Raw genomic sequence first — 8311 nt, 5'->3', positions numbered from 1 at the left:
AGTCCTCGGACCGGAGAAAAGACTCCTGGAAACCGCAGAGGACCAGAATGCGTGCTGCACCTCCAGCCTCTCAGTTTGGAAAGAAACTATGGTGAAAGAGTGAATGTTGCGTGAGTGCACGAGTGGAGGGGAAGCGAGCATAGTGTTTCAGAAACAAAACATAGAGCAACTCTCTCCAATAGGACGGCCCATTCCGGGCGTGCCGGCCAAAGGATAAAACGGACCAGTTCCTACACTAAGTGCTCTGAGTGGGCCCTGGACCTCAAGCAAGCACAAATGGGTGAAAACCGAGAATGATACGCAACTGAAAACACTAAAACATCAAAGCAAAAGTAACAGGAAACGATTATATAGAAGGATAAGCAAATTAAAACTTTGAAAATGTGAAAATTTATATAAAAGTAAGTGTAGTGTTTGTGTTTTTTAGTGTAAGTATTGGTTGCTGATAGTAGTGATTTCATCAGAAGCAGTCAGTGTCAATGTATGTAGTGAGTGTAGTGTAGTGTTGATGTAGAATAGTGACAAGAGGAAATACATACAGGTGAAAAGCCAGTGTAAACAGGGAAAACATGAAATAGAACACACAGGAGAGAAATGCAGGCAGAAACCACAGACACCAAACATACAGAGTGAAAACCTGAAGAAAAGAAGAAAGAAGGAGATGACCAAATGGTAACCACCAAAACACAAAACATATCACATTCAAAAACCCACACACGCAACAAACTCAAACTCAATAAAACAAAAAACAATCTCACAAGACTAGAAATGAGAGTAGAGTTAAGCAAATATTAAGTTTTATTATTTTTCTTCTTTATTCGTTTTATCTTTTATTTTTTGTTCAATCCCTTGTTTTAGTTTCACGTCCTTTAACCCTTCCCTTTCCTTCTTCAAAATTGTGAAATAAATAAACCCAAAAGAGAAATCATTCGCAATGATGATACTTCGCCAGTTTTAAATGCTCAAGTCACCGGCTGAGAGTAACGCGGCTGAGCGAATGGAAAAAAATCAAGAACGTGTTCTCGTCGAAAAACGGTAGAAAATATGGCGTAGAAGGAAGTGTCCATAAGATTAAGGAGTTTTAAAAAAGAATACTGCTGCAGACAACCGTGAAATATGGCAACGAATGTTCTGACATCTTAGGTCTTGTCAATAATACGACTTAGATGGAAATGAAGATAACAGGCAAAGAACCAAAACGGTGTAAGCCACTAAACATCGATAAATTACAGTATCGAAAAAAGTATGGAAGTCACTTTCGTTCGTCCTATGGAGGCACTTAAAAGAGTTCTTGGTACGTGTCAAGTTTGAGTATTATACCCTTGATTTACATGGACATAAGGCACGGAACAGCGTGAAAACACGCAAAGTTGTAAAATCCCTCCAGATAAAGAAAGCAAGAAAGTAAATAGAAAATTTTGCCTAAAGTGGCATACGAACGTTACACTTTGTCATTCTCTCTTCAAAAAGTGGACAGAAACAAAACAAGCGATATTGATGAGTGGTTACAAATTTCATTAACTGTAACAAATACACGTTTCAGTATGTGCTAGAATATCCCAAATTTGACGACTAGCTTTATAGCCCGTCCGCATCAATAAACGATGCAGTGGATGATTTTCGTTGGAACTCTCTATGAGACTATAGAAGTAAAAACTAATCACAGTTTCACTGCTAAACAAGAAAAGCAAGTAAATGACTATAAGTACTTACCCCAATTGTCCTGTTGGCAGACACACCCTGTAACATAAAGAAAAAATATAAGCTCCTTAAAAAAAACATATGTAGCAACGTAATTATAGGGCAATCAGAGAATATCACTACTTACAAAGATTTTCAGAAGTGGTGGTGAATAGGTGAAGCAGTATCTTGAGTATGATCATCTTCCTTATTAGCACCATCTGTACATGCCTGCCCAGAGAGGGGGAGGTATTTTGTTATATATATATTGTTCATTGCAAAAGTTTGAAAATGACCTTTATTCAACCAGAATTCGTCTGGGTCAGATCCAGAACCAAAGTCTCATGATCCTGGTGTACTTAGCGGTAAAGTACGATTAATATATGTTTTGTTCATGTAAGTTCGCGTGACTACAGGGTACCTCCAGATGACTCGATAGAGCCCATTGCAGCGGGATGTGCAATTTAGATTTGCTTGGCGGTCCAATCCTGACAATCGCAAGTGCTTTGTCTCCTGTAAACCCCCACACAAACCCAAAAAGTCATACAATAAACAATAGGTCTGTTTGATTCGTACTCATTCAGATAACCCTGGCAGCCGAGACTCAGAGGAACGCAGCAAGTGTGTACGGTTCGCACGTAGCACAACAAAGTTATATATAGTACGTAGCAACGTGGGACTGTGCTCACCTTGTATACATATATACAGGGTGAGCACAGTCCCAGGTTTCAAATTAGTCTAAATTTAATATGCGAAGGAATATTTTGCTCAAATTTTGAACAGTGATACATAAACTCAAAACGTTTTTGTATCAACAATTGAAATGACAAACACTCGATGTGCGCGCCACCTGTAACGCGGGGAATATCGAGGTGGTAATCTAGCTCCAACTACAGCTTGTGAAGCATTTCCGGAATGATGGAGTTGACAGCATCACTGATACGTTCTTGGTTCAGAGTTGCTGGTAGTGGAGGTGCGTACACTTACTCTTGTTTGTGGTATATGCAAATCTCTGCTAGCTTCACGTGTAGACTTCTTTGGGCTGTGTACGAAGGCTGCTCTTACGCGCTCTACAGTTTTCTCGGAGATTGGACGTCGCCTTGAATGTCCCTTTCTTTGATCACAAATGCACCCCGTCTCAATAAACTTTCTATGCCACTTCACAATGGATTTGTGTGTGGGTGTATCAGCATTAAATGTTCGTTTGAAATCACTCAGCACTCTCACAAAACTTCCTGTTTTTTGCAAATTCTAAAACGCACCAGCTTCGTTGCTGTGGGGTGAACGCCATTTTTGATGATACTGCCCTCTAGCTGACCTGGTCAGAACTAGGATTCTGAAAAAATAGATTGGAAAATATTGTGAGTTTCCTGAACTCTGTACAAAATTTCATGTAAATATTCAATTAAATGTTAATTATATGGCACTTTAAAATCAGGTACTGTTTCTGTGCTCACAATGTATATATATATATATATATATATATATATATATATATATATATATATATATATATATATATATATACGTGTACATTATATATATGTGGGGGGTGCGTTGGAGAACCCGCCAATTTTTGTAAGTCGATCGGTCTACACAGCAGCACTCTGAGCAATTTTTGCAAAGCGAGCATTTTTTAGTGGTTGCTCGAAGTGTTTTTTACTTTTAGCGCGTTCGGAACCCTTAGAGGGGTCCCCCCGCAAATTCTTTTGACTCCGCTCGTTTATACGGATACAGCCGGTTCTGTGTGTTCAGACTGCAAAATTTTGTTTCTCGATCGGTGTGTATTCCGACGCAGTGCGATCTACGTGTGTGTTCCAAGCAGGAACTAGAGCAGTTCAAACTCCCTGCAGCTGCGTTCACCATTGTTGCCAATCAAGTTCACCATTGTTGAAACGTTAAAGAAAATTAGCAGATATAGCAAGGAATTATTCACAGTAAGAACTCGGATATGAATATTACGTAAAAATAACCTTATGTCTGAAACGTTTTTTATTAGAACTGAGGAGAGGGAGAGAGGAGGGAGAGGTGTGTATAAAAATAAATCTATAGATATAAAATTGAAAATCACTATGTGACTTTAAATCTGCTGAACCGCCTGATCGATCTCGAGAAATTTGTAACATGGATGAGGTTCAAGGCCGAGCAGGTTTTAGGCTATTCACTTGGGCGGTAAAAGTGAGAGGGGAGGGGGAATGGGTATAAAAATAAATAAAACTTAATATCTCCCGAACCACTCAACCGATCTTGATCAAATTTTTAGCATGGATGAGGTTTAGGCCTGGGATCGTTTTTATGATTTAAAATTGAATGAGGAACGTATGGGCGGAGGAGGGGGAGGTATATAAAAATCAATTTATATAAGACAGAAAGTGACTATTTTTGTAACTTAATAAATATTGAACTGTCCGACTGATCTCATTCAAATTTTCAGCATACATGAGATTCGGATCTGGAAATATTTTTGTAATTTCACTTTAACGTTAGAACCTAGGGAAGGGGATGGGGAGGGGGACATGAATAAAAACTAATAAAACTAATAACTTTTGAACCACCCAACCAATCACGATCAAATTTTCAACATGTATGAGGGTTGGACCTTGGGTGTTTTTTATCGTTTCACCATGACGAGAAACCATATAGGGTTGGGGGAGGGGCAGATATATGTAAAAAAAATAAAAATGACTGTCTTTGTGACTTTATCACTCTTGAACCATCCGTCCGATCTCAATCAAATTTTCAACATTCATGAGTTTTGGGCAGGGATTACTTTAGGCTACTCACTTTGACGATGCAACCTAGGGAGGGGGAAGGAGGAGAAATTTAAAAATTATCCAAATAACCAATATTAGTGTTGAATCCATAGTTTTTGGGGTCGACGAGAGAAACAGTGTCACTTCTGATGCTGTAACAAACCACGTTCACTTGATAGTTAAGGGGGAAGTGGTAACGTAGGGGAGGGGAATAAAAATTAAAATGATCGGAAATGGCTAATATTAATGTCGAATCCATAGTTTTAGGATTTGCTGAGATTAACAGTGACAATTTTGATGCCGTGTGCCGCAGCACGGTTGAGGGAGAGGAGGAGCTGTATATAATAATGATTGAAAATGACCAGTATTAGTGGCTAATCCATAGTTTTCGATATCATTAAGATGAACAGTGACATTTCCGATCCGGTTTAAATAAAAAATAAGCTCCACAAGTCTAACGAGGGGGAGAAAGAGATATATTAAAATGGTCGAAAATGTCCATTATCATTAGAATTTATAGTTATCTGGCTCGCTTAGATGAACAGTGATACTTTCGGTAACGTTTAAATTCAGATTCAAACATTCAACTTGGTTGAGAGGGAATAAAAGGTTTTAAATTAGTAGAAAATGAACGATATTAGTGCTAAATCCACATTTTTGGGGTATCTGAGATGGATGGCGACACTTCCGATGACATGGGCCGCAACATGGGGGAAGGGAATATAACGATTCGAAGTTAGTGCCGAATCTATAGTTTTTGGGATCGCCGAGATGAACAACGACACTTCTTACGGTGTTAATTCCAAATTCAGCCGCGCGTCTTGGGAAAGGGGGAAGAGGGAAATAAAAGATAACCCATACCAGTGTCGAATCCTTAGTTTCCGGGATCACTTAGATGACCGTGACCCTTCCAATGCCATGCCGCACAACATGAAAGAAGAGGAGGGGATTATATATATATATATATATATATATATATATATATATATATATATATATATATATATATATATATAATGTTAAAAATTATCCGACATTAGTGTCTGATGCGTAGTTTTTAGGGTCGCTGAAATGAAGAATGACACTTCCTATCCCGTTTGAAACCAAACTCAGCCCCATAGCTTGGGAGATGGGGGTATAATAAAATGATCGAAAATGATTAATATTAGCGTCGAATACATGGTATTCGGGGTCGACGGGGTGATCAATGATCTTTCCGATGCCGTATAATTCGATGCCATTAAAAACGATACCAGCATATGTCACGGTTACAAAACACATGAGATACGGAATTGTGCATTTACATTTTCATTTCACCGAACGAAGCGGGTATATACTAGTAAAACTTCATAACTTTAGAACCACCAAAACGATCTCATTCAAATTTTCAACATGGATGAAATTCGGACCTGGGATGACTTTTATCATTTTAGTTTGACGGTGCAATGTAGGGAGGGAAAGAGGGTGTATCAGACCACCAGTCTTAGGCTGTTTCCTAAGCTTCTAGTGTAGGTAGACACTGGAAACAAAAAATGAATGACCTAATGGTATATGGAAAATCAAATGGTGATACTTCCATATCCAGTGGCGTATCGGGAATAAACCAACGGGGGTCAACTCCAAAATTGTTAATGGAAAATGATATCAATTTCGATTTTTAGAAGTAATATTAAAAAAGAATGAACTTTTACTGAAAGCACTTTCGTTAAATTCTACGGTTTCGGATCTACGTCTGTTATTTGTTGTATTGCTACTATCACACCACCTGGTCAACTCATTTTTTTGTTCGTAGTGCACGGAGACACTTCAAACTTAAAATGAATGACTAAATCGTATCTGAAGAATAAAATGGTGATACTCCTATATCCAGTGGTGTAGCGGAAATGCATCAAAGGGATCAACAACAAATTTTTATTGGAAACTGGTATCAATTTCGACTTCTTTGGAAGTATTACTGATAAAGAAACAACTTTTACGGAAAACACTTTTGGTCATATTCTACGGTTTGGTATCTACTTATGTTATTTGTTGTTGAATTGCCACTTCAGACCACCCGTCTCAGGCATTTTCCTCTGTTTGTAGTGCACGCAGACATTTCAAACAACAGCAAAACACTGAATGACCAAATCGTAAGTCAACAATCAATGGTGAAGCTTCTATATAAAGTGGCGAAGCGGGGATACATCCACGGTGGTCAACTCCAAAATTTCAAATGGAAATTGGTATCAATTTCGATTTCTTTGGAAGTATTATTGAAATAGAAAGTACTTTAACGGGAAACATTCTTCTTTAAATTCTGCTGTTTGGGATGTACGTCTGTTACTTGCTGTTGAATTGCTACTATCAGGCCATCCGGCGCAGGCATTTTTCACTGTTCGTAGTGCACGTAAACACTTCAGAAAAGGATTCAAACTGTAGCAGTAGTGTGCGTTGTATATGCTGACATCTCCATTACTCTTGAAGGTCGCTTCATCCGTCCACAGAATGTCCCGGTGGAAATATGGGTTTCCCGGCACTCATCCACTGAAAAAACTCTAGACGGATATGTCAAACTTGTTCTCGGAGTTCCGGTTTGAGATGAACATGGTCAACATGGAGCACGTTGTTGAGCAAAGTCCTCCAAGCCGTTATGTTGCTTATAGCAGCATCCCTACCGAATCGTGTTATCGAGATTTGGGGAACAACATGGACTGCAGCAAGGATGCCGGGAGGCCGTTTATCCTTACCACGACGCCTGATCTGCTGACGTCTTTTGTGTTGAGGAGGGACATGCTCAGTCCTCTGCACACCACGTGTGAGAGAGGAAATGCTTTCCTCGACTGCCCAGCACGATTGGGAAACCGTTGAAAATATAGCCACGCAGCCTCGCGATAATTCTGCCGACTTCCCTCAATACTATTAACATATCAAAAGCTACGATATTCGAAAACATCGTTTGGGTACTCTCAAGCTCACGAAATAATAGGTAATAGGAGCCGTAATCAAGAAACATTCAACACTTTATCTTTCAACTACAAACAATAAATATTCAACTGTTCTATATCAGAATTTTTTCCCGTTTTCTTTCCTTCTTCTACTTTCTCAGATGACACTTCATTAATGTATTTTTCGCTACTAATAACCATCATACAAAACTTTCTCCATTTTTACTCCTTTTTGCAGCTTCTTTTCCTCTTGACCCCCGTATTCACCTGTATTTCATTCTTGTGTGGAGGTGTAGCTTTGGCCCAAGACCGTTTGAACTATTTACATGTTAAATTCAATTTTTTGTATGGATAGGCATGTTTATGAGTAACAAATATCTGCATGCGGCAGAATGAAATAGAAAGTAATACTCTGTATTATAGGTTTACAAGTGTAGTGTTCCTAGTCTAAAATGATTACAAGTGTTGGCGCCGGATATAATCAGTGAGTGTATATGAAATATGGCACTATTAGATATTATTTTCCACTGGCAGCATATTTTTGCACAATGTAAAACCTGTATTTTATGTGTCCAAATGCAACGTTACTAGAAAATAAACCATTACAAGTGCTATTGAAATTCGTACCATTGACAAAACCCATTGCTTTCCATCTTGGCTTGCCACATATCTCCGACTGCTGACAGACTTGTTCCTTTCGGACGCACTACCGTGCTAGCGTACGGGCCCACCATCTTTATTCTTCCCAGACCCTAGTGGATAGTATTCGTGTTTAAATGCCCACATATCACATGTTGGTTTGAGTTTTTGCACTTATTCATCCCTGTATTTTATCTATGCCAAGTGAGACATTTTCATGTCGCCAAGGGAAACCTTTTAGGGGACAATAAGAAGGAAATTAGTAAAAAAGAATTATAAGTTTTAACAATTGTTTCTAGTGGTGCGCCAAAAGTA

At 38.8% G+C, this 8311-nt stretch overlaps 1 long non-coding RNA gene across 1 annotated transcript in view; it reads right to left on the bottom strand.

Moving 5' to 3' along the window:
- Positions 1-1699: 1699 nt before the first annotated feature.
- Positions 1700-8311, bottom strand: part of LOC145682781 (uncharacterized) — a 447269-nt gene continuing 440657 nt past the window's right edge. Inside the window, exon 6 of the long non-coding RNA XR_014130954.1 lies at positions 1700-1740. This is a non-coding gene — a long non-coding RNA (uncharacterized LOC145682781). The remainder of the gene's footprint in view (positions 1741-8311) is intronic.

The sequence above is a fragment of the Thermobia domestica genome, chromosome 4, assembly GCF_964235325.1.
Source record: "Thermobia domestica chromosome 4, izTheDome1.hap1.1, whole genome shotgun sequence".
In the NCBI taxonomy this organism is placed as follows: domain Eukaryota; kingdom Metazoa; phylum Arthropoda; class Insecta; order Zygentoma; family Lepismatidae; genus Thermobia; species Thermobia domestica.
Note: the sequence above shows the minus strand (reverse complement) of the source record. Positions and strands in the feature narration are given on the sequence as shown.